A 27,111-nucleotide genomic window follows, 5' to 3' on the forward strand; every position below is an offset into this window, starting at 1 on the left:
CATTTCTCTTAGGAATAAGGGGTTAGGATCAGCAGCAAATACAAGAGCTCAGCTTTTAGATACTTTATTAAATCTGTTCTCTGCTGGTTGATTTTTATTTTTCCTCCCTTTTAAATAATTGCCTTTAAAAAATATCATACCATACTATCAACTTTTGAAAAATAATTTTCATTACCAAATAACTTGGTTTTTAAAGAAAGATTTTCTTTTTTTTCATAAAGAAGGCTTAAAAACATGCTTGTGAACCCAAACTATGTTTATTGGGTGACTGTGTAGCTAAACCTGTATCTTTAATCCTCAAGTAAGCATTTGTATGACTTGCATTCGATGCATATTCTTAAAGCTGCGAAAAGTCAGAGGAGTTGGTCTCTGGTGAAGGAATTCGGAGTGTGTTCATATTCACAGGGGCTTGGATGAAGGCAGTGAGTGAGGAGGGGTGACGAGGGATTTTAATAAATGTGCCTGGAAGTACATTCTTCACTGACATTGGCTATGACCTTGGGCTCTTGATCGCTGATGCGGCAACAGTTGATGTGAACAGTCCCTGAAGCTGAATCCTCCAAGCACGTTTGGGCTGAGACTTGGGGTCTCTCACTTCAGCCTCTTTCCATTGTTCTAGCGCCCCGCCAGCCAGGCTTCAGAAAAAGAAAGCTTTTCCCCTCATTCTCTTTCCAAGCTGTCTGTAGCCTTGGTGACCAAGATTGTCATATAAAAGTCTACGAGAAGCCTATTCATTGAAACTCAGGTGCTACAATTCTTCACCTTATAAATGATGACTCTTATGTTTTATTTCATGCCTTTCACCAAGTGGCTTGAGCGGAGTGGGGGAGTCCTACTGTGCCCTGGGGGCCTCTCTGCAGATTCACTTTCCTTTCACTCTGGCTTTTTGGGGTCCTGAGTCAGTCGTGGCAAACAGAGGCATGTTTATTAACAACCAAGACACCCCGTTAGGATGGGCTCGCGTTTTAGTCTGCTGGGTGAGGCTCCCAAGTGATGTCACCAACTTAATTTTGCTCTTGCTCTTGTTCAGAAGCTCAGTCGAGTCCAGCTCTTTGCTACCCCATGGACTGTAGGACGCCAGGCTCCCCCATCCTTCACTGATTCCCAGAACTCGCTCAAACTCATGTTCATCGAGTCAGTGATGCCATCCAACCATCTCATCCTCTGTTGTCCCCTTCGCCTCCTGCCTTCAATCTTTCCCAGCAACAGGGTCTTTTCCAATGAGTCAGCTCTTTGCATCAAGTGGCCAAGGTATTGGAGCTTCAGCTTCAGCATCAGTCCTTCCAATGAATATTCAGAGTTGATTTCCTTTAGGATGGGCTGGTTTGATCTCCTTGCAGTCCAAGGGACTCTTAAGAGTCTTCTCCAGAACCACAGTTCAAAAACATCAATTTTTGTGCTCTCAGCTTTCTTTATAGTCCAACTCTCACATCCATACATGACACTGGAAAAACCATAGCTTTGATTTTACGGACCTTTGTCAGCAAAGTGATGTCTCAGCTTTTTAATATGCTGTCCAGGTTTGTCATAGCCTTCCTTCTTAAACTTTATTTAAGGGAATGTATTTCCATGGTGCCTTGGATGGGGTGGTAGCTAGGGAGGAGAGTATGGTTCTAACTTATCTTCCTAATTCAGAAGCTCCTTTTTTTTCCCCTCAAGTTTATCTTCCTCCAGAATTTGTTGTTGAGTTCTGTTTTTATTTTTTTAAAGTTTATTGGGCAAATTTGTGTCTAAAGCTGTATCTTTAACCCTCAAGTAAGCACTTGCATGTGTCAGGTAGACAGTTTTTGTCTATCAAAAGCCATTTCTCCCTGCTGCCTCTTACTTCTCCTCTGCTAATAAAACCCCAATCTGAAATGGGTGAAGACCCTTGGTCTGTGGGAAGGCTGGTCCCAGGAAAAGGACCGTGACTGGCTTAAGCTAGCCATTGTCACCCCACTCCTCTTTGCCAGTGACTGTGGGCATGAGACCCGGTTCCGGCCCGTGGACTTGTATTAGTCATCATTCCTGCCTGATAACTCGCCCGACACCATGGTGGCATGCGTGACGATGGGCGTTATTCTTCCAGTTTCTGCGGGGAGGGAATCTGAGAGTGGCTGGGCGGGGTGTGGGGTGAGGGTGGTGGGGGTTCTGACTGAGGATCTCTTGAGAGCTTTCAGCCCTGATGCTGACCAGGGCTGTGGTTCCCTGAGGACTTGCTGGGGCTGTAGGATCCAGGGGTCTAATTCTCAAGTTGGTGCTGGCCGCTGGCTGGAGGCTTCCGTGCCCTGCCCCTGGGCTTCTTCTACAGGGTCTTTAGGACATGGCGCCTGGCTTCCCCCAGAGCAGGCAAGGTGAGTCAGGGAGTGGGAGAGGTGGGGAGAAGGGAGAGAGAGAGAGAGAGACTACCCATTTAATGACCTGGCTTCGCAGGCCCGTAGCAGTGCTGTACTATTACGTGTCGGTCTGTAACAAATTCCCCTAATGTAGCAGCTTAGGAAAACACACTCCTCATCTCCCAGCTTCTCTGGGTCAGGACTCTCGGTGGGTTCCCCCGTCTCAAGGTCTCTTGGGAGGCTGCAGTCAGGGTGTCATCCAGCCTGGGTTTCAGGCTGGATGGGGAAGGAGCTTCCAAGTTCAGTCAACAAGACTGAGCTTTTCACTGGTGGTTGGCTCTGGGCCCCTCATCCTTTACCCTGTGGGCCTCATAGCCAGGTCACTTTATCAAAGTCATGGGGAGAGGGGCCAGTGAGAGTCTTCTAGCCAGACAGAAGCCAACATCCTGTGTATCAAAAGCACAGCGCTGACCTTCTTCACCTTTGCGTGTTCTGGGGTTAGAAGCAAGTCGGGGAGGGGACTGTGCAGGGGCACGAAAGTCAGGAGGTGGGATTGTGGGGCGCCCTGGGGCAGCGGGAAGGCTGCCTCCACCGTCCTCCCGCTGTGCCTTCTACTCTGTTCACATACTGCGTGCTGACTTGCTCAGTCGTGTCCGACTCTGTGGCCCTATAGCCTGCAGAGGCTCCTCTGTCCAAGGAATTCTCCAGGCAAGAATGCTGGAGTGGGTCGCCATTCCCTTCTCCGGGAGATCTTCCCCACGCAGGGATCGAACCCGGGTCTCTGACGTCGCCTGCACTGGCAGGCAGATTCTTTACCACTAGCACCACGTGGGAAGTCCCACAGTTTTCAGGCAGAGTGAGCCACTAAGTCTGGCCTGAATGCAAGGGAGGGGATGAGGCTTCACATTTCAAGGGGAGAGAGTCAGACAATTGATGGGCACATTTTCAAGTCCTTGCTTTCTTGACAGAGACAGCACATGTGCTTGGCTCTTCTCCTTCAGCCTTCTTAGCTGTACAGCTGATTGCAGCCGGAGCTGCAGCCGCTATGCAGTATCCACAGGACCGCAGGGAGGGGACAAAGGGCCAAGAACTGCAGGTGGGGAAATAAGGTAGAAAGGGCCACAGTCATCGACAGTATTGTGAAACATCTGAACCCACATCAGCCAACTGGTGACCTCTGGCTTTCTCATTGTGAGTATGATGAAAGCTTTTTCAAAAACATCATTTATTTTGAAATGGTCTAGGACTCACAAGGGACTTCCCTGACGGCTCAGATGGTAAAGAATCCGCCTGCAATGCAGGAAACCTGAGTTCAATCTCTGGAGAAGGGCATGGCAAACCACTCCAGTATTCTTGCCTGGAGAATTCCATGGACAGAGGAGCCTGGTGGGCTACAGTCCTTAGAATCACAAAGAATCGGACACAACTGAGTGACTAACACACACGAGACTCACAAGAAGTTGCAAAGATAGTACAGAAATTTCCATCTATCATGTGTATGACCTTACATAACCACAGAACCTCACAGGAAGCCGACCCTGGCACAATGCCATCAGCTCAACTACAACCTAATTCAGCTCTCACCATAAATTTCTATTTTTGAACAGCATGGTTGACTGAATCTGTCTCTAGTTTGCAGCCTAAAGCATTCATAGCTGATGCATTATGAAACTGTAAGTATAAAAACATACGGATGGACCATTTTTGATCTTCTGATTGGCTGGTTAGCAGACAGACACTTGGGAATGCTGGCTGTTTCAAGGATTTGATGGGAGTTTCTGCCTGGCCGGCAGAGCACAGAAACGGATTTGTTTTGGAGGTTGTCACAGATGATAGGATATGCTACATGTACATCCTGGAACAGGACATGTCTAAGCTACTAGTCTTAGAAATCTCTCCTCTGAGTTAATTAGGGTTCACCTTCACTCCTGCCTTCTTTGCTGCAATGTAAACAATGGTCTCCAAATAATCCTGTTTGAGTCTCTGCCAGGGGGAGTTCCGGCTGTCTCGATTCTGCATGCATGCAGCTGTGGTTCCTGCTAAATTCAGCTTCCATTTCTCACGTGCAGCAGGGCCTGGCATAGGGTAGGCCCTCAGTAAGAGTGCATTAAGCGAACAAGTGAATAAATGAGGGGATTTCAATGCAAAGTGGCCTCACCTTCAGGTGATGTGGGTGAGTGGGCAGATGAGAAGACAGGTCCCACCCTGATGTCACCAGTGTGATATCATCTAATAAAACTCACTCCTAAGACTCTAGACTTTCCCTTTGGGTGATTAATTGCCTATTTTACTTCCCAAGGTGGAGTGACTGTGCTGGGGTGGGGGTTGATCCATCAGGCCTTTGTGTACCTGTCCATGTTGGCCATGGGCTGCCTACTAATTATCTTTGTGGGGGTTCTGAGAGGCACTGGGGGGGCCTCCACCCTAACCCATGTCTCCCACCCAAGTATGACTGATACTTCACCTTCCACTACTAAGGGTCATGCCACAAACGAAAGACCCATGCCACAAACGAAAGACCCATGCAAATGGGTTCTAGATTGGTTTAGTTTTAGGCCCTTTCAAAGCAGCAATGCAAAACTGGGAGCCAGTCTTCTGGAAAGGGACACTGAAATAAATCTCATGGGGATGAGGCTGTCTCTGTGGAGGAGGACCTGAAGCTGGAGCAGGGTGGGGAGAACCCTATAGTGGGAGGCATGGGGGTCCAGGGACCTCGGTGTGGAGGAGCGAGAAGGCAGGTGAGCACTGGGAGAGAGATGGCGCAGGTGCCAGGGCTGGGGGCTTTTGAAGACATTGCATGTCTCTCTGTTGGACCTGAGTCAGTCTGAATGGCATCTATAGTTCGATGCCAAAAGACCCATTGTTTGGGTCTTTTCCTTGGAGCATCCACTTTTGGGTGCATCAGTTAGGGATGAGTCAGCACGGCTCAAAGTGATGGTGGCTTTGAGTACACCAATAGGGAACAACAAATTTGATTCCATATTGCATCTGTTTCTTTTACTTTAACTGTTTTTTTTATTCTGCTTTTGTTAGATGTTAAGAATGTTGCCTATCACTCAAAATATACAGAACAGCCCATTTTCAAGGCTTGAAACTTTAAAGGTATAACACTTTTCCATTTGTATAGAGATAAAAAAATTTCAGAACAGAGAATGACATTTGTCTTGTTGGAGGTTTATAGGAACACTGACTCCATCTCAGTGGAGAGCTGTGAGAACAAAGGACTCCAGCACCAAAAGTTTGCAACAACCAACCACAGCGCTCTCCTTTTAGTATGAGAGAAGTCTGAATTCTAACTCAGATGGGATGGTTCTTTGGGACAGTAGTCCATCATCTTCTCAAACTGCTGGCTTTCCAAATAAACTTGCTGTTTCTTGCTCCAGCAGTATGAACTTGGACTCAGTAACAGCTTGAGCAAAATTCATTTCCATTTCACAAGTAAATTTTCTTAAGTAAACGATACTTTAAGATATTGGAGATCTGGACCCCTACTTTTTCGTGCTGCCAAACATGGTCTTCATTATCAGGAGCAAGGATGTGGCATCATCTATGACATCCATAGTCAAACCCAAAAGATGGAGAAAGTGGTTGGAAAAGGTGCCCAGTGGAGCACCAACTCTGCTAAGGAATGCTACTGGAAGCATCTCAATACTTCACTTACATCCCATTGGACAAATTGTAGTCACATGATCACACCTATCTACAGGGGGCTGGAAAATGCAGCTTTTATTCTGGATATCCCATGCCTGACTCTATTTCTGTAGAAAAGAGGAGAAAACAGATTTGAAGGAGGGCCACCGGTGGCCTCTGCCTGAAGCATTATTTACACACCCGAGAGATATTCTCCAAAACTGTCAGCCACAGTCATCTAAATTCAGGGGTAAGAATACATTTTGCTCAATCCATTACCGAGTCCAAGCTCACACTGCTGTGGCCCAAGATTTTTCTCTCAGTCAGCTCAATTTGTGAGACAGTCAGTCGTGTCTGACTCTTGGCGACCCCGTGGACTGCAGCACACCAGGCTTCCCTGTCCATCACCAGCTCCCAGAGCTTGCTCAAACTCATTTCCATTGAATTGGTGATGCCATCCAACCATCTCATCCTCTGTCGTCCCCTTCCCTTCCCACCTTCAATCTTTCCCAGTATCACGGTCTTTTCTAATGAGTCGGTTCTTCACATCAGGTGGCCAAAGTATTGGAGCTTCAGTTTCAGTATCAGTTCTTTCAGTGAATATTGAGGACTGATTTCCTTTAGAATTGACTGGGTGGATCTCCTTGCAGTCCAAGGGACTCTCAAGAGTCTTCTCCAACACCACAGTTCAAAAGCATCAATTCTTTGGCACTCAGCTTTCTTTATAGTCCAACTCTCACATCCATACATGACCACTGGAAAAAACCATAGCTTTGACTAGATAGACCTTTGTCACTGAAATAATTTCTCTGCTTTTTAATATGCTGTCCAGGTTGGTCATAGCTTTCCTTCCAAGGAGTAAGCGTTTTTTAATTTCATGGCTGCAGTCACCATCTACAGCAATTTTGGAGCCCCCCAAAATCAGGTCTGTCACTGTTTTCATTGTTTCCCCATCAATTTGCCATGAAGTAATGCCATGATCTTCATTTTTTGAATGTTGAGCTATAAGCCAGTTTTTTCACTCTCCTCTTTCACTTTCATCAAGAGGTTCTTCAGTTCCTCTTCACTTTCTGCCATAAGTGTGGTGTCATCTGCATACCTGAGGTTATTGATATTTCTCCTGGAAATCTTGATTCCAGCTTGTGCTTCATCTAGGCTGGCATTTCTGCATGATGTGCTCTGCATATAAGTTAAATAAGCAGGGTGACAATATACAGCCTTGCCGAACTCCTTTCCCAATTTGGAACCAGTCCATTGTTCCATGTCCAGTTCTAACTGTTGCTTCTTGACCTGCATACAGATTCTTAGGAGGAAGGTCAGGTGGTCTGGTATTCCCATCTCTTTGAGAATTTTCCACAGTTTATTGTGATCCACATGGTCAAAGGCTTTGGCATAGACAGTAAAGCAGAAATAGATATTTTTCTGGAACTCTCTTGCTTTTCCTATGATCCAATGGATGTTCGCGATTTGGCCTCTTGTTCCTCTGCCTTTTCTAAATCCAGCTTGAACATCTGGAAGTTCTCGGTTCATGTACTGTTGAAGCCTAGCTTGGAGAATTTTGAGCATTACTTTCTAGAGTGTGAGATGAGTGCAATTGTGTGGTAATTTGAACATTCTTTGGCATTGGCTCTACTTGCAAGCTAAAATGTTAGTTTGTTATAACATTATGGGTGCCAGTAAAAGACATAGAATCCTTGGATCAGAAAGAAAAGGACAATTTCTTCTTCAACTGTCAGAATATCAGCACTTTTGCTCATGCCTAAGCCCCAGTTCCCACAGAGGGATGTAAAGAGGGCCCAGTGACACCGGCACGCACAGTCGGCTGTGTTATTAAAGGGGAGCAGTGCTGAGCTTAGGGAACCTGAATTTTTAACAATAAGCACTAGGCATACCTGTCCTTTTCTCTGGCGGGAGACACGCCTCCATCCTCCAAGGCCGTCCAGTCTGCAGAACAGACAACTGACCCAGAAGAGTCATCAGCATTTGCAGAAACAGCAGAAGCTCATGGAGAGATATCCTGCCACATTCCAGAGGGCATTCTTCTTAGGTCTGCAGTTAGCAGATCACAGAGCTTATGCCATTGAAGTGGTCTGAATATTTTAAAAGAGAAATTTAGCAGGGGACTCATCCTGGAAAGTGTTTCTTTTAGCCTAGATCTTGGTTCCTTCTGTTCTTGATCTTGTCCCTCTTGCTTCAGTGAAGAGACTAAAGGGCCAGGACTTGAAGCTTCCTCCGCAAAGGAGAAAGGCTTCATGCAGCCGGAAGGAGGAAGCCAGGCATTTGTCTGATGCCATGAGCTGTGTATTGACAGTGCTTTCTGGGACAACTGCTGACCTGGGGGCTTCCTCTGGGGACTAATGGTTGTCATTATTTTCAGCACTAGCAATGCCCTCTATTTATGTTTTTAAAGCAACATCAGATAATTATGTTAAAGCTTTTGAAGGTCTAGTTTCTCATTACGTAGGCTCATTGTTGGTTTTTTCCTAGGAAGTCTGGTCTCCTAGCCCTTCCCCTTCTCCCCTGCAGGGTCCCTTCTGTGGATGCTCTGGCTGTCTCCACACAGTGTCCCCTCAAATATGTACTCCCCTTTCCAGGTCACCTGGGGACCAAGGTGGGTGGGTAGGGGGCTCTTCAATAGCAGTGCTGCCTCAACTGACGACCTCGTGGAAGGGGGACAAATGACCACGGCTCCGCGACTCAGAACTGGCTATCTCTGAGTGTGTTATAGTCGCTGACAGGGGCCAGGCTAGAAAGAAATTCCTGTCTGCATTTCCCTTCATTCACAGAGTCAGCTCCAGGCACGAAGGCTGAGCAGTCATCCAAAATCAGATGCCGCAAGGGTTCTCATTTGTTAGTTAAAAATAGCTGTTCTGCATCCTTCATGCAATCACCCAAATGTTTGTGATCGAGAAAGACGTTTGCTAAGTCACTACTTATTCAGGGAGAAGAGCACTGCTTTCTTGTCCTCCCGCAAACAGACAACCCAGGACACTGGTGGCAGTTCACTTGCATTTTCTTTGCATTGGCAGCGCTGTTTTGTTACAGGAGAATGGCCAGTGCGGAGGGAGGTGGGAAGGGCATCCGTTTAAGATGATTCTATAAAAGAGGCAATTAAAGCGGGCTCCGCTGGAAGATGGCATATGGTGCTGGGCAATTTTGATTCAGAGGAAATGCCCACATCTTTCATTTAGATGGCGGTGAGCCCAAAGCAGCGGCCACCTTGAGGACTTTCAGTCCCTGCCTGAGTGTACATGTTCGTCCGTCCTCTCTGAGGTAGAGCTTAGGGCAGGAGCCCCTGCCTTTCAGATTCAAGGCCCCCTTTATTGCTCTGAGTCAGCCCTGCTGTGTGTTCCAGTGGGGATCCCTTCCTGCTCCGGACGGCTCCTGTCTCAACTGTGTCCTGTGCTCCCCTCTCCCCTTCCCATCCTTCCCTGAGTCCTGTGCCCGGAGTCCGGTTGATGGGGGAGGGGCCAGAGGGTGGGTAAGGGGGGCCTCACCTAGGCATTGGGATCCTTCTGTCTCTGCCAATAAAGTAACATGAAGCTCTTCTAGGGGAAATGCCAGTCTTAGGAATTTTAGAAGTTCAATTTGCCAAGAACAGAGTCTAAAGACATTTATCTTGAAGGCAGCGTTAGCCCTGAACTTTAAAAGGCCATTCCCCCCTCCCCCAACACAGGGAACGTCGTCTTTAAAACCTGGCTTTTGGATCTGAGGATCAGCTGGGAAGCGGAGCTATGCAGCGAGGCAAGCTGCTGCCTGTCCTCAAACAGTGTGACCAACAGAACAGCACGTGGCCATGACTCCAAGCGCAGGTCTCCACAAAACATCTAGACTCACGGGACCTACTTCTCATTTCCCATTCAGGGGCTGGTTTGCTTTTCCTGAGTTACGATAGAATCAGATGTTGAAAAGCGGCTCATATGTGGTCAGTCGCTTCAGTTGCAACCCCAGAGGCTGTCTCCCACCCGGTTCCTCCGTCCAGAGGACTGGAGTGGGTTGCCATTCCCTTCTCCAGGGCATCTTCCTGACCCAGAGATCGAACCAGCATCTCCGGCATTGCAGGTGGATTCTTTACCCACTGAGCCACCTGCCGAGTCACTGAAAGGCTAACATTGGTTTAAAAGGACAGAGAACAACAAATGCACTGATATGATTTTCTTTTGTCCTTAAGAAGGTATCAGGGGAGAAGTGCGTTCTCCTCTGGGGAGCAAATATATGGATTCTGAGCCCTTGAGGACCTGGTTGGAAGGGAGAAGGGAATCATAACCTGCTGATGAGTGATACTGCTTTTTGGACTCTTGGCAGAACTTGGGTAGCAGCAGGGAGCCTGAGTGAAGGAGCAGAAGTCTAGTGATGGAGACCACGGATATTAGAAATAGGAGCTACAGCCTGGCAGGGCTCGGGGCCTGTGACCTGTGACCTGTGCCGTCTCAAAGTCTCCACGCAGAGGCCCCACCCTGAGATTATTCTCTGCTGCCGCTGGTTTGAAATTCTTTTTTTTTCCCATTCTGCATTGCTTTTATTTTATGAAAAAGCTCATTTCAAGTCTCCATGAAAACTCAGCTGAATACAAAGGCTCAGTGAAGGAGGCCTGGTGTCCTGATTACAAAAGCATAGCCGCTGTCCTCTGGCCTTAAAACTGCAGGAAGGGACAGACTCCAGCGTCCACTGGCAGACATTCTTCAGCCCCTAGAGCGTCACTCTCTGCAGCAGGTCATTTTTGGTGATGAAATTACTCCCGCAAACTCTCCACCTGCAGGCTTTGGCTCAGGCCTCACGTTTTCAGCATCGTCTCCACGGACAGTTTGGGTCACGATGCGTGCGGTACAGTTTGACGCATCTGGGTTCACAGAGACAGCTGGGGGGCGTTCACAAGGTCGCATGTGTAGCTGGTTTCTTCCGGGCTTTCTCTGCCGTTATGAGATCGGAGGTGGGGGTTCTAGGCAGCAGCCCCCGCTGGTGGTCAGGACTGCTCCACCAGAACCGTGCACTCAGGGTGAAGGGTTCTTGCGGCAGGGGCCTGACCGCTACGCCATCAGCCACCGGCCTTCCCTGCGTCTGCTTTACAGTCTCTCAGCTTCTTGTTTTAATTGGTGGCCCTCTGTAATGTATTACATCTTTTTTAAAGCTTGACCCATTTTGCTTCTAAATTAACTCCTCTGAAATACGGGCATTTTGAGAAGGGGCTTCCTTGGTGACTCAGCGGTAAAGAATCCGCCTGCCAATGCAGGGGACAGGAGTTCGATCCCTGGGTTGGGAAGATCCCCTGGAAAAGGGAATGGCTACCCACCCCAGTATTCTTGCCTGGAGAATCCCATGGACAGAGAAGCCTGGTGGGTTACCCTCCATGGGGTCCCAAAGAGTCAGAAACGACTGAACAACTAAACAACAACCAACAACAAACATTCGGAGAAGAATCTGTTGGTTCTTGGTCCATTTTCACCTTACAGTCCTCAGGCAAGAAGTTCATGTCCCAGGTGGGGGGGGTTGGGAAGTGCACGCCTTCAGGAAAGGGGAGGGAAGGGGAGGGAGGGGGAGGAGGGGGAGGAGGGGGAGGAGGGGGAGGGAGGGGGACAGAAGGGGAAAGTCCGGGTCCCAGGCAGCAGGGTCATGGGCGGGGGCCGGGTCTGGGCTGCTGCCTGCCTGAAGCGCTTCACACATTTTCAAATGAGGAGTCGGCTGGTCCTGGCTAGAGGGATGGTCAGAAGGGAAGCAGAGAGGAAGGGGAAGCGAGGTACACAGTAGTTAGGTGAGGGAAACAGTGCACAGGACAGAAGATCTTGGGAGAGAGGAAGGGGCAGAGAGGGCAGAGAGAGCGGACCCCGGACTAGGTGTTTTTGGATCATACAGAAAGAATAACACACCTCCTGTTACGTGGCTTCTAAGATACTTGCTCAAGAGATGCTTGTGCTCACCTATGTCCGAAAGTTTGCGACTCCGTGGACCATAGCCTGCCAGGCTCCTTTGTCCATGGGATTCTCCAGGCAAGAAACTGGAGTGGGTCACTATTCCCTTCTCCAGGGGATCTTCCTGACCCAGGGATTGAACCCCAGCCTCTTGAGTCTCCTGCACTGGTGGGAGGATTCTTTACGACTAGCACCACCTGGGAAGCCCCAAGAGATGCTTGAATGAGTGAGTGAAAGTCGCTCAGTCGTGTCCGACTCTGCCATCCCTGGAGTATACAGTCCATGGAATTCTCCAGGCCAGAACACTGGCGTGGGTAGCCTTTCCCTTCTCCAGGGGATCTTCCCAGCCCAGGGATCAAACCCAGGTCTCCTGCATTGCATAAATCTTCCATCCAGGTGTATCCTGGCTGCCTTTAGTTGCAATGTCTTGAAGTAAAACAAACATGAATGCAGAGTGGTCTCTCTTTATTTTTGGTCAAAGCCAGTTGGGAAATGACCTTCTTGAAATCAAACCAGCATTTTTTTTTTTTTCCTTTTGTAAAGATATGGTTCCCAAGTGAAAGGAGGATGAAGGGCCGCATGGTTCCTGCGTTATGTTTAATTCAGGAGCTTTCTGGTTTTCAGCCCTTCCTGCAAAAGCGTTTCAATCACTTTCCCCTTTTCTTCTCCGAAGGGAGTTTTATGGTTCTCTGATGTACGTGAAGGTCAAGGGAAGGTTTGCGAGCTGCGGCACAACATGAATTACAGAGCCCCTGAAGTAACGGAGGGGTCAGAGGGGGCGTGGAACACATGCTCGGAGGCTGCACCCGCAGGCCTGCAACTGCTGATTCATCTTTCCTGCGTGCCGTGGGAAGTCTCCCCCTCTGCCTGCTCATTAGTCCCGAGGCCTTTTGCATATTCATCATGGAGGTGCACCCATCAGGCTATGGAACTCGGAGCCTCCCTGAGGTGTGACTCGCTGGTGAGAATGACCCCGCAGACAGGAGGGACTGGGAGGATGGGAGTGATCTTAACTTGCAGGCAAGCAGCTGCCATGATCCAGAAACCTGGGCACGGGGCAGGAAGCCGGCCCGCCTTGTGGCTGGCATCCCTGTTGGCTGTGCAGCCTGGTGAGGTCTCCGGGGCTTCTGGTCCTGGGGGAGAGGAGACACGGACATCAGCCGGCAGGCCATCCATCCATGGATGGGAGGTGGCCAGGACGCTGTGGGGTGTGAAGGTGGAGGTGGTGTGTTCGTGTGTGTGAGGTTGTTGTAGAAGGCGGCTCTTCAGCCAGACCTGGAGGGAAGAGGCCCACGGTGGGACTGGCAGGCCGGGGGTGCCTGGGTTGGGTACCAGGGGTGCCTGGGTTGGGTACCAGGAGGCAAAGCGTAGCAATGACTCGAACTGTGTGGAGTGAACAGGGTGACTAGCCGGGAAAAATGCCTTTCGTAGGAAGGTGGTAGACACCAGGGCGGGCATAGGAAGACCACGGTTAGGGTCAGGGTCTCCCCACCTCATCATGGACCAGAGTGACCTCACGGGGGCCCCGGGAGCCCTGCTGCAGTGCCCACGCTCTGCCGCCTTTATTTGGCGGCCAAGCCATATGCCATGCGGGATCTTAGTTCCCTGACCAGGGATCGAAACTCAGCCCTGGTGAGTGAAAGCACCGATTCGTAACCACTGGACCGCCAGGGAATTCCCACTAAGCTCTGTCCTCCATAGGGGTGCCCCTGCAGGGAGCACAGACATCCACTCCTTTCTGAGTCGGGTAGGCCCCACACGAGATGCTGGGAACATGGAAGCCACGTGGCAGCCTCATTTCTGGCTCTTCCCCGCTCCTTCCAGGGCCTGATGAGCCAAGCAATCGAGATCAGAGATTTCAGCTCACAGCCTGCCGTCAGGTAGGAAAGAGAGCTGCCTGGGACGTGCTGAGGCTGAACATCACAGGGCTTCAGGGGAGCCAGGGTAACCGGACCTGGAGTCAGACCCGGGCTGCGTCCCTGAAGAGTCAAGGCCGGAGGGTCATGGAGTCAGGGTGCCCTGGTTCGTTTCTCTGCTTGTTCAGCCCTGAACTTTCTGGGTGCCAGCGGGCTGCGGTGGGGGCTGCAGATAAGCCGCCAAATCTCAGGAAACCTGAAACTTCACTGGGGAGACCGACCACAGACATGTAAAGAGCAAATAAGATGATCCCATACTTTCCCAACTGTAAAATAGGCAGCCAGTGGGAATTTGCTTTATGATGCAGGGAGCTCAATCCCGATGCTCTATGACAACCTAGAGGGGTAGGATGAGGTGGGGAGGGAAGTTCAAGAGGGGAGGAAATATATATATACACCTACGGCTGATTCACTTGGATGTACAGCAGAAACCAACACATTGTAAAGCAACTATCCACCAATTAAAAATAAATAAATTAAAAAAAAAAGAGTAAATAATGCATCCCCAGATGCTGAGAAGGAAAGCAGAGCTGGGTAGTGTTAAGGGGTGATGATGGGGGACGCGCTGGTTGGCTGGGTCACCCCGGAAGGCCTCCGGGGGCGTAGACCCTGCTGCTGGGGGACGGGTCAGGCAGCCGGGAGAGGGTCTCTGAGGTGCCATTGGTGGGGGTCGGGAGGTGCACGGCGTGTTCGGGAGGCGGGCGCCCTTCGCGGGGCACTGAGCACAGTCCTAAGCATTTCCGCGCGTCCTGCTCGGGGGTGAGGGCAGGAATGGGGGGCAGGCCAGGACCCTGAGGCTGAGAGATGCCCCCTCCACCGCCCCTCGGAGCCCACGGCTGGCAGGTGGTGGGGCCGGGGCCTGAACGCCCACCCTCCCCCCATCCCAGGCCAATCTGCTGTTTTCCCAAAGCGGCCACCGACACGCCCCCGGCAGTGAGCCTCCCGAGGCAGCGGATGTGAGCGTCGGGCCAGGCTGAGCTCCGCAGGCACGTGTCCGGTGGAGGCGCCCAGGGTGGCGGGAGGGGCATCTGTGCCGACTCCTGTCCTCTGGAGGGGCCCCAGAGGGAACGCTGATGCCGCAGCTGAGGGTCTCGGCTCATTCCGGATGTTCTAAGAGCCGCCCAAGGTTTCTGAGTAGGAGCCACCGGCGCAAGGTGGAATTCTAGGCAGGTGGGCAGCAGCGGGGCTAAGGGTCTGAGGGTGGGAAAGGGAGTTACCGCGTGCGCCAGCCTCAAGCTCACGATGTTGTGGGTTGTACTGGTTCCCCCCCAAATCCAGCCCTAGTCCCCAGGACCCCAGGATGTGATTTCATTTGGAAATAGGGCCTTGGTGGGTGGTCACATGGCACTGAGGTCACTGGGAGGGGTCTTCACCCCACGTGGCTGGAGTCCTTATGAAAGGAAGGTGGACACAGACAGGGAGGGAGAATGAACGGGAGTGTGCAGGCAGAGATGGTGAGAGCTTACGCAAGTCACAGAAGGCTGTTTCAGTTGAGCGGCGTCTCCCTCATATCCATGTACGGAAGCCCTACCCCTCAATGTGACTCCACTGTAAGCCCCTACACCCAGACCTTCGAGCTGTGAACTCTCAAAGGTGCACAGGTGCGGTCCCCCGCGTCAGGCGTGAGTGACGCTGCAGCCGGCCCTGCGTCTCCCGTTGCTGACGACCCTTCAGCTCTGCCATCCCCCCCTCCTCTGCCTCCCCAGGCAGTCACTCTTCTTGCCTGTTCACGGATGCCAGCCCCTGCGTGCCCGCTGCTGTGCGGTACTACTGTACTTCTCAAGGTCCTGTACTGTAAGGTTAAAGATGCTTTCTTTATTTTTGTGTTTGCTGTGTATGGATTATTTGGGTGAAAAATATTATAAACCTATCTCAGTATGGTACTACGTGGCTGATTGTGTCAGCTGGGTACATAGGGTACTCTTGTTGGACTTATGATGTGCTTTCAAAACCGAACTTGTTTGTATGTAGGGAAAGTGAAAGTGTTAGTCACTCAGGCGTGTACAGCTCTTTGTGACCTCATGGACTGTAGCCCACCAGGCTCCTCTGTCCTTGGGATTCTCCAGGCAAGAATGCTGGAGCGGGTTGCCGTTCCCTTCTCCAAGGGGTCTTCCTTACCCGAGGACTGGACCCAGGGCTCCTGCATTGCGGGCAGATTCTTTACCGTCTGAGCCTCCAGGGAAGCTGGGCGTGTAGGGCACTTACTGTATTTGGAGATGGGGGTCTACAAGGAGGGAAACGTGAAAAGTGAAAGTGAAAGTCACTCAGTCGTGTCTGACTCTTTGCGACCCCATGGACTACATAGTCTATGGAATTCTCCAGGCCAGAATACTGGAGTGGGTAGCCTTTTCCTTCTCCAGGGTATCTTCCAAACCCAGGGATTGAACCCAGGACTCCTACATTGCAGGCCGATTCTTTACTGTCTGAGCCACCAGCAAAGCCCAAGAATACCGCCGTGGGTGGCCTGTCCCTTCTCCAGCAGGTCTTCCCGATCCAGGAATCGAACCAGGGTCTCCTGCACTGCAGGTGGATTCTTTACCAGCTAAACTCCCAGGGAAGCCCCCTAAAAGCAGGTAATGAGGGTTAAATGAGGTTGCTTTAATCTGGTAGGACTGCTGTCCTGATGAGAATAGGGAGAGACACTGCAGTTCTCTCTTCCCGCCCTGTGAAGACACAGAGAGAAGGCAGTGGTCTGGAAGCCAGAAGCTAAATGTGCTGATACCTTGATCATGGGCTTCTAGCCTCCAGATCTGTGGGAAAATAAATGTCTGTCGTTTAAGATGCCCTGTCTGTGGTTTTTTTTCATATGGCAGCCTGAGAAGATGAAGATGCAACACGCTGCTGGGTGGTAGGTGAGAGGCATGGATCAGAAACTCCCTCAAATCTCAGATGGAACCGACCTGCTGACACCTGGATCTCAGACTTCTGGTCTCTGGGCTTCCCAGGTGGCTCAGAGGTAAGGTATCTGTCTGCAGGAGATGCAGACATGGAGACGTGGGTTCGATCCCTGGGTTGGGAAGATCCCCCGGAGAAGGCAATGGCAGCCCGCTCCAGTATTCTTGCCTGGGAGATCCCATGGACAGAGGAGTCTGGCGGGCTGCAGCCCATGGGTTGCAGAGTCAGGCGTGACTCGGCAGCTGGGCACACACTGGCCTCTGGAGCTGTGAGCAAATAGAATTCTGTTCTCAAACGCTGTTTGTGGCACTTTGTTACAGTGGTCCTAGTGAACTTGTACGGTTGGGAACAGAAAAGCCTGCAGAGAAGATTCATTCTGGGTTGGAAAGTACCAAGCCGCTGAGGTCATAACACACCAAACTTCTTATTCTTTTTTTCCTTAGTGCTTTAATGGAAATGGCAGTTTCAGGAAATTCAAATGATGAGTAAAAAGATTTGAATTTTTCCTTATGATGAAAATGAGAGGCAAGGTTATCTTTTTTTTCCCCTACATACCAATAAATTGGATTTATTCCTTTTCTCCTTTTACAAATGTACTCAGCCCTACATGCTAATGAAAATTTTATTTGTGACATTAAAACATAGGGACTGCATAAAAAACAGCAGAGCTCTGGTGTGTAGTAATACCACTCACTAGCTTTCAGCCCACGAGCAAGAATATTAACAGATACATTGTTGGCACACTTCAGTTCAGTTCAGTTGCTCAGTTGTATCTGACTCTTTGTGACCCCATGGACTGGAGCATGCCAGGCCTCCCTGTCCATCACCAACTCCTGGCGCTTGCTCAAACTCATGTCCTCAAATGGGTGATGCCATCCAACCATCTCATCCTCTGTCATCGCCTTCTCCTCCTGCCTTCAATCTTTCCCAGCATCAGGGTCTTTTCTAATGAGTCAGTTCCTCCCATCAGGTGGCCAAAGTATTGGACTTTAAGCTTCAGCATCAGTCCTTCCAATGAATATTCAGGACTGATTTCCTTTAGGATGGACTGGTTTGATCTCCTTGCAGTCCAAGGGACTCTCAAGAGTCTTCTCCAACACCACAGTTCAAAAGCATCAATTCTTCCACACTCAGCTTTCTTTACAGTCCAACTTTCCCATCCATTTATGACTACTGGAAAAACCATAGCTTTGACTAGACAGACCTTTGTTGGCAAAGTAATGTCTCTGCTTTTTAATATGCTGTCTAGGTTGGTCATAACATTCCTTCCAAGGAGCAATTTTCTTTTAATTTCATGGCTTCAGTCACCAACTGCAGTGATTTTGGAGTCCCCCAAAATAAAGTCTGTCACTGTTTCCATTGTTTCCCCATTTATTTGCCATGAAGTGATGGGACCGGATGCTATGATCTTAGTTTTCTGAATGTTGAATTTTAAGGAAACTTTTTCACTCTCCTCTTTCACTTTCATCAAGAGGTTCTTTAGTTCTTCTTCACTTTCTGCCATAAGGGTGATATCATCTGCATATCTGAGGTTACTGATATTTCTCCTGGCAATCTTGATTCCAGCTTGTGCTTCATCCAGCCTGGCATTTCTTATGATGTACTCTGCATATAAGTTAAATAAGCAGGGTGACAATATACAGCCTTGACATATTCCTTTCCCAATTTGGAAACAGTCTGTTGTTCCATGTCCAGTTCTAACTGTTGCTTCTTGACCTGCATACAAATTCAGGAGGCAGTTAAAGTGGTCTGTTATTCCCATCTCTTTGAAGACCAGGAAACTGATTTTTTTAAAAGTTATTGACACATGTGTATGGCTAAACTGCCTTGAGCTATTTTAGATTAAAAAGCATACATTTGGAGGTAACAAGTTGTTCTCTTACCTTAAATCAACTATTGAAAACACAGAATCAAGGATCATAACCAAGTGATCTTTCAGCAGTTCCCCAAATTGTGAGCCTCATGAGACTCCCATTCCCAGCTTTAAGCCAGGCAAAAAAGCTTAAATTACTGGTTCTTAAAGTGTGGTCTCTATCTACTGTGAATGTGTTAGAAATGTGTATTCTTGGGTTCTACTTAGAACACTGATTCAGAATTTTAGGGGTTGGAGCCCAAGATTTAGTGTTTTTATGTTTTAATAAAAACGCCCACTCATTTGGAATTTCCTGGTGCAGAACAATAATACAAGGATATTTCTGTTTTTATAATCACATGTACTTTAGAAATTAAAATCAAGAGCTATGAAACATATCTGTGTGAATATTTGCTTAAAAATCTCATAGCTTGTTTAAAATAGTACATGAGTCCTATATTTATATATCTTGGAGTGAATCAGTTCACTTGAGAAAGAGACTTGTCTTCATTTCCACTGAGTGTCGTAATGTCCATTTGGGATCCAAAATAGTTCTCTCTGCAAGCTGTACACGGGTTGGATGGATTTTTTTTTTATCCTCCTTGATGTTCCAGTCTTCAGGTGACCCTGCAAAGTGTCAAACGTGCGCTCCCAGACTCTGACACTCTTTGTCTCCTATTGTCTCTCCCTGCCTCGGTGAAGACATGCTGAGGAGGAGGCGGAGGTTCCCCTAGAAGCTCTGGTGGCGTCTGTGACCCAGGACATCAGCAGGGACAGCGGAGCCGCTGAGATGGGTCCGTCTGTTGTATACTGAGAGCCTCCTTTGGCACATGGAGGATTTTAGGAGCATACTTTTTCTCATACTTGCATACTCTTAGCAGCTAGGGCCTGGCTTGGATGTTAAATATATTTTACAGTCAAGAAAATAACACAATGGAATATTACTCAGCCAGTGAAAAGAATGAAATAATGCCATTTGCAGTAACATGGATAGATCTGGAGTGTCATACCGAGTGAAGCATGTCAGACAGAGAAGAAATACGGTATGACACCCCCTATATGAGGAATCTAAAAGAAAGGCTATGAATGAACTTTCTTATAAGATGGAGAGAGCGACAGACAGAGAATGAGCTTCTAGTCACCAGAGGAAAGGACAGTGAGAGAGTTTGGGATGGGCGTGTACACCAGCTCTATTTAAAATGGATCACCAACAAGGACCTACTGTAAGTGCAGGGAACTCTGTTCAATGTTATGGGGCAGCCTGGATGGGAGGGGAGTCTGGGGGAGAATGGATACATGGCTGCGTATGGCTTGAACCCCTTCACTGTTCACTGGAAGCTATCACAATATAGTTTATCAACTGTACCCCGACAGAAAATAAAAAATAGAGGAAGTGAGTAACAGAGGGGGCTATGTCTGTTTGTCTCCATGTTAATTTAGACTCTGAAACCCTGCAGGAGGGACCCTGATGGGCTTTTCCTAGTGCTGGCTTGCCTTGAATTCAGAGTTGCCCCCAAAGGAGAGGAGCCTTTTCTTCTGCAGTGCTGCCCACCCCACAGCCTTTTGGGTGTAGCTCCTGGTGTCCACGTCCCTGGTTGCAGCTGGCAGAGGGTGAGAGACACAGAGCTTACCTCTGTTGTGTCTGTTCTTATAAGGGCACTAATCCCATTCATGGGGCCCCCACCCTCATGACCCAATCACTTCCCAAAAGTCCCGCCTCCAATTATGATCACACTGGGGATTAGGCTTCAACACTTGAATGTAGGGGACACAAACACTCAGCCCATAGCAATTACAAAAGCAGAAGTTTTCCTGATCTGCAGACACAGACAGTAACCTCCTCCTACCACCCCCACCCCCCACATAAACCCAGTGAACGGCCCGTATTTCTTCCAAAGATAAATTCTGTGGCTTCTTTAAAATGATAGGAAAAGATTTAGGCAGCTTTGAAGAAGAACACTTTCTTCACTTTATTCCCTCACATTTAATGTTCTTCAAGGTCTCAAATGAGTAGGATCCCAGAGATGTCCTCTTTTCTGTTCCTCACCCCAGCCCAGAGGACCACCCCTTGTTCTAACTCTTGCAGACCCTCCCAAACTCTCCTCTCTCCATCTTTTTTGTCTATGCTCCCAAGTCTTTTGCCTGAAGTTCCCTTGAAACAATAAGCAAATGAATGCCCCTTACTCTTATTAATGTTTGGGAAAAAGCAATTTCCAGAAGATCCTTATATGCCTTAAAATCTGGGATGTTTTGCTTAGCCCAGAGGGAATATAAGCCATGAAACCCTTCATCTTGTCTCACCAATTCCATTTTTAACACAAATATTTAATTTGTGCTTTCCCTCTTTTCTGAGCAGAGTCTGTGCATGGCCCAATCACACGATGTCAGCCTGAATACCCAGAAGGGGGTGCCAGCTCTTTCCACTTATGTGATGTGTTTTTATTAGTCTGTCGATATGCCATCTGGTAGAAATTGCTGCTGACCATAGGATAAGGCATCCGAGGTGAGCGGCAAATGTGAGCAGGACAGCAGCATCGGGGAGAGGGTGCTGTGCCGTGCCGGCCCTAGCGTTTGGTCTTTTGGGGCTTGTGTTCCATTTGTGTCAAGAAGCTGATAAGACCCCCCTCCCCTGCCTGGTCAAGACTCAGAGAACCTCAGGAGGGGTGGTCACCTGTGGAGACAGAACCGCTTAGGAAAGACGAATCCATCACGTTACTGGGCGTGGGGACCCTGAGAAAGAAGCAGGGAGCCTCCAGTTGGCATCCTGGTCACAGAGATGGTGGTGCCTGAATATGTCGACAGGGAGACAAATACCCTCCCCTCCTTGGACTTCCTCCTCTGCCTGTCCTCCAGCCCACACTGGCCGTCGAGATCGGAAATCTGAAATAGCAGAACCCAGGTTCTTTTTGGGGGTGAACTGTGGCTGCGGGGCTCGATCCATCGCGTCGGAACAAAGACGTAAGGTACAGTGGGCAGGAGGAGACACAGGTGACTTCAGGTGTCGGGGTTGGGATGACAGCACACAGCTGACCGTCAGAACCTGTCCAGACCTGCCGACCTACAGAGGGGCTCCTGTGAGGATGCTGTGATTGCATCCGACGCTTCTCTAAGGGCCTGCTACATACTAAGCAGCCTTCTGAGCATTTTGTATGTTCTCACCCGCTTGGTGCTCAGTGATCCTAAGGGGCAGGTGTGCGTCTGCTCCGTCTTGCAGACGAGGGGACCAAGCAGCTTGGCCCAGGGCAGGTTACACGCCTTTCCAGGGCACAGGCTGGTAGCTGGCAGAGCTGACAGTGAGCAGGGGGTCCGCGGTCTCTCCTGTGATATTCCTGACACAGGACCGCTCTGGATTCCTCCAAGGCACGATTGTGATGTTTGTTCAGGTTCAGCCTGAAGACTGGCTGGGAAGCTGAATTCACAGATGATGCCAGGAAGCTTGCTGTTTGGCTTATTAATCATGAGCTCTTAAAGGTCCGAGGGTAAACAAGCTCTCTGCTCCTGGTTGAGCATCTGGTGAAAGAAAAAGGGGAGACATTGAAGCAGATGGCCTTTGTCTCAGATGGGACGTGAGACTCACATGTGTTTTAATCTCACTCCCGTGGAAAGCTCGTAAGATAAAAACACCCCTTAAGCACAGAGCTCACAGTAACTGAAGACTGAGACAATGAGCCTTGCAGTCAGGAGGGATGGAGCCCTGCAGGCCTGTCACTCAACCTCTCTGTGCCTCAGTTTTCTCCTCTGGGAAATGGGAACAACGATAATTTCTACCCCAAAACTTTGTTATGTGGATTCAATGAGTTAACATTTGCAGTGTCCATAGGGGAGAGTCAGGCCCATAGTTAACGCTTTATGTGTACTAAGTCACATCAGTCGTGTCTGACTCTGTGACCCCGTGGACTGTAGCCCACCACGCTTCTCTGTCCATGGGATTCTCCAGGTAAGAACACTGGATTGGGTTGCCATGCCCTCCTCTAGGGGATCTTCCCGACCCAGGGATTGAAGCCACGTCTCTGATGATTCCTGCGTTGGCAGGTGGGTTCTTTGCCGGTGGTGCCACCTGGGGAGCCCCTAATGCTCTACAATGTTTGCTAAATAAACAAAAATCGCTGCACAATTCCACCGCTGGATTTGAGACAGTTCTGGCTTTTTTAAATCCAGTGATTAAATTTGTTTATGTTAGAAATCTATGGGTCAGACAAGTTAATTGTCAAGTTACCCGTGGAGCCTCAAAGATATAAAAATTATTCAGGCGAGTAGGACGCACGAGCATCATGTTATCCTGTCGGTCTCTGCACCACCTCACCTCCGCTGGCCCCCTGTGTCCTGCCCAGATCTGGGCTCCTGGAGTGCCCAGGCTGCCTCCAACCCCAGGGCCGCCACCACGGATTCCAGCTCTTTTGCGGGCCTGACCCTCGCCTCAGCTCCACCCCTCACGTCCTAACTCTGGAGTGACCCTGCAGCCCAGAAGCATCCTGGGGGAGGGATCTGGTGTCACCACAGCAGGCTGGAGGGGACCAGGGACACATTGTGGAACACAGGGGCCCGTGTTCCCAGGGATGCCCCTGGCCAAGACAAGCAGGGGAGGGAAGGGGCCTGGGGAAACCTCCTCTCTTTCCAGCCACCACTCTGGCCAGCCTGTCCATGGAAGCCCCAGGTGACTGTCCCTCTGCAGAGCAGCAGGCCTGGCCCCATCCTGCCCCGTCCTGCGGGGGCTTTCCCCCCTCTCCCCTTTCCCTCACGCTCATCACCTGGGCCTGGGCCTGCAACTCCCCCAGTCCAGGAATCTCTCAGCCTGGTCTTGGTTCTGCTTTCCAGGAAACTGGTCCAGTCTTTGATCTAGGCTTCCAAATCTAGCAATCCCCTGCAGACACCTCCTCCCTCTTCCCTTCTCGGTCCATCCTGGTCAGCTGTAGTTTCAGGGGCTCTGGGACCCATTGCCATGATGTCACCCTAGCTCAAAACTCCTCCACCTCCTCTCTGTCGCTGGCCCCGACTCCCTACTTTCCAACTCGCTCACTGCTGTTGGCCTAACGTCTCCCACCTGTTGGATAAGTCATCCTCTTCCTCCAAAGCCCCTGATTCCCCTCCAGCTTGCAGAACGACCTCAAAGGGTGTCTCTGATCCCTCCCGGTCTGCCTTGACATTTTCTTTAGTGTTGTCCCGCGTGACTCACTGATTCAGCCAGTCTTCCCGGAGCACCCTCCAGGGCAGGCCCTGGTTGATGCTGAGGGTAAGCCAGCTCAGGAGACAAGGGCAGGGCATCAGGCACCTGGGCTGCTCTAAAAGATCACCACGAACTCGGTGGCTTAAAACAGGATTCACTGGTTCTCTTGCCATCTGGAGGCCAGAAGTTCAACGTCAAGGTGTGGGCAGGGTTGGTTCCTTCTGGAGGTGCCAAGGGAGAATCTGGCCCAGGTCTCCCCCAGCTTTGGGCAGCTGCCGGCTCTCTCCTTGGCTGGTGGCCCCATCCCTCCACCCTCTGCCTTGGTCTTCGCTACCACCCACTCCCCTGCCCCTGTCTCTGTGTGTGGAATCTCCCTCTCCTTATACTTACAAGGACACAGTTCAGTGAATTTTGAACCCACCTTAAACCTAAGGTGGTTTCATTCAGAGATCATCCTTCACTTCATCACATTTGTAAAGACCCAGGTGGTGCTAGTGGTAAAGAACCTGCCTGCCAGCGCAGGATACTTAAGAGATGTGGGTTCAAGCCCTGGGTTGGCAAGATTCCCTAGAGAAGGAAAGGGCAACTCACTCCAGTATTCTTGCCTGGAGAATCTCATGGACAGAGGAGCCTGGCGGGCTACAGTCCAAGGGTTCGCAGAGTCAGACATGACCAACACTTTCACACTTATTTCCAAATAAGGTCTCATTCAGAATGCTAGGATTTAGGACACAGTTCAACTTTCCACAGTCAGAATATTATTTTCAGTTCTCCATTCTTGGGGGTTAGAAGTTAGGCATGTCAGCCATGCTGCCTCATCAGACTGGCTCCCTTGCTGGAAGAGTATTTATTTTTTCATCATTCTTTTTTCAAGGCATAGATCAGATACTGGCACCTCCACAAAGCTTTGCCTCCTGGGTTCTTTTCCTTCTTTGTCCCGCATCCACAGAGCTTGCACTGGGATTACCCGCCCAGGAGTTTGCTCCTAAGACCTGCTTAAAGACAGGGGGTATCCAAGGAACAGCATTTTTTAGGTGGTGTGTGCTCAGTGAATGCTGAATGGAATGGGACTCCATCTGAAGATGACACTTTTGCAAATTTTTCAATGTAGATTTTTTTTTTCATTTTGACTAAAAATGCAGATCAGATGTTGATTAAATCCAGTTGCATGAATGGTCCTCATTAACTGTCTTAACCCTGGAAAGGTTTCTGAGGAAGAGAAAGACATAAAATATTTTGTTACTAAGTAATGTATCATGTTTCTTTTTTAAAGCTAATATATCTTTTGCTCCTTGGAAGACAAGCTATGACCAACCTAGACAGCTTATTGAAAAGCAGAGACATTACTTTGTTGACAAAGGTATGTCTAGTCAAAGCTTTGGTTTTTCCAGTAGTCATGTATGCATGTGAGATTTGGACAATAAAGAGGGTCTGAGCACTGAAGAATTGATGCTTTTGAACTGTGGTGTTGGAGAACTCTTGAGAGTTCCTTGGACTGCAAGGAGATCCAACCAGTCAATCCTAAAGGACAATCCTGAATATTCATTGGAAGGACTGATGCTGAAGCTGAAACTCCAATTCTTTGGCCACCTGATGTGAAGAGCTTTTCATTAGAAAAGACCCTGATGCTGGGAAAGATTGAGGGCAGGAGGAGAAGGGGACAGCAGAGGATGAGATGGTTGGATGGCATCTTGGAGTCAATGGACATGAGTTTGAGCAAGCTCTGGGAGATGGTGATGGACAGGGAAGCCTGGTGTGCTGCAGTCCATGGGGTCGCAGAGAGTCAGACAGGAATGAGTAACTGAACAGTAACAATCTTTGCTCTTCGATACAGTTAGGCCACTTTGTTAAAATGTCTTGAATGTAATGTGCTTTAAATGAATCTTCTTTATTCAGCTTAACAGTGTTAATGAAGAAAAGCCACAAAGGGAATATCCATGAATATATATTCTGGTTCAGCCTTCTGCCTGGTCATTTCTACATGTTTTAAGTACCCATCTGTAAGTGTGATGACCCACAAATCACCTGATGTGCAAAGATAAATAGCAGTTTGTCCTGTAATTTCTTTATATTGAGAACATTTCCTTCAGTCTTATCAGCTACATCTGTTGCTACAAGTTTTACTAGAGCATTTATGGCTTATTTCCTGTTTGACTAAGTCCTTGGCACTGGTTGGGATGGCTGTGAGCATTTCTGAACAGTACGTCAGATGCTTTTCTCTGGAGCAATGGCCAAAGTTCTCCCTTCCTCTTGTTTGTCCACCAGACGTGTCACCTGTCTGTCTCTGAAACAAGCAGAGGGGAAGCAAGTGATTGCTTTTTGCAGAAAAGATAAGGGAGAAAGTATTTCAAGCTTTTTTAAAAAGCTTAAGTTTAACTGTTTACAATTTTGTGCTGGTATACAGCAAACTGTTTCAGATCTCCATATCTCTCTGTAGATATATATACGTAGATCACACACATATATATGTATGTGTGTATGTGTATACATATGTGTATATGTTTATGTATATATTCTTAAGCTTTCTGATTTCCAGCATTTTATCTTTGTTTTAGAAATATATTCATTTTTTTCCAGCTGATACTAAATGCAAGTCGCATGACATGCCTGCATTTCAATTCTTTTCTATCCTTCGGGAAATATTCTGCCTGTTATAACTAAACTGGTGACTTACTACACATACTGTTCTGGAGGTGCTTTAACATATATCTAACAATATATCTAGGAGCTTCTTCTACCTAAGTTCTGTTTAAGTATGGAGCTGCCACATTCTCTTTTATATCGGCCTAAGTGGCTCAGAGGTTAAAGCGTCTGGCTGCAATGCAGGAGACCCGAGGTCAATCCCTGAGTCAGGAAGATCCCCTGGAGAAGGAAATGGCAACCCACTCCAGTATTCTTGCCTGGAGAATCCCATGGAGGGAGGAGCCTGGTAGGCCACAGTTCATGGGGTCGCAAAGAGTTGGACACGACTGAGCGACTTCAGTTCAGTTCAGTTCAAGTCTCTTAGCAGGAATGAACTAACATTTATTTAATAGTTCACACTGAAGAACATTTGGTTTTTGAACCGTCTGTTCATACAAACAAGCGTTGCCATAAAAATCCATGAGGATATACCATCTCACGCGAGTGTGAGCATTTCTGTAGGATATATTCTAAAAACAGTCTGCCGAGTCAAAGTTGATGTGTACCTCAAGGCTTGGCAAATCATCCTTGGAAAAGATGACACCAGTTTGTTCTTCACCAACAAAGTACAACAGGACCTGTTTCCCCAGGAGTTTACCAGCACAGTGCACTACCAGACGGTCAGGCTTTTGTGAATCAAGTATGTACAAAATTGTATGTCTGCCAAGTTTTAATTTGTGGCCCTCTTTTTCTTTTTTGTATTAAATGTTCTTTATTTTTTAAATTAAAATTAGTTGATTTATGGTATTAT

Source organism: Odocoileus virginianus, chromosome 14 (assembly GCF_023699985.2).
Source record: "Odocoileus virginianus isolate 20LAN1187 ecotype Illinois chromosome 14, Ovbor_1.2, whole genome shotgun sequence".
NCBI lineage: Eukaryota > Metazoa > Chordata > Mammalia > Artiodactyla > Cervidae > Odocoileus > Odocoileus virginianus.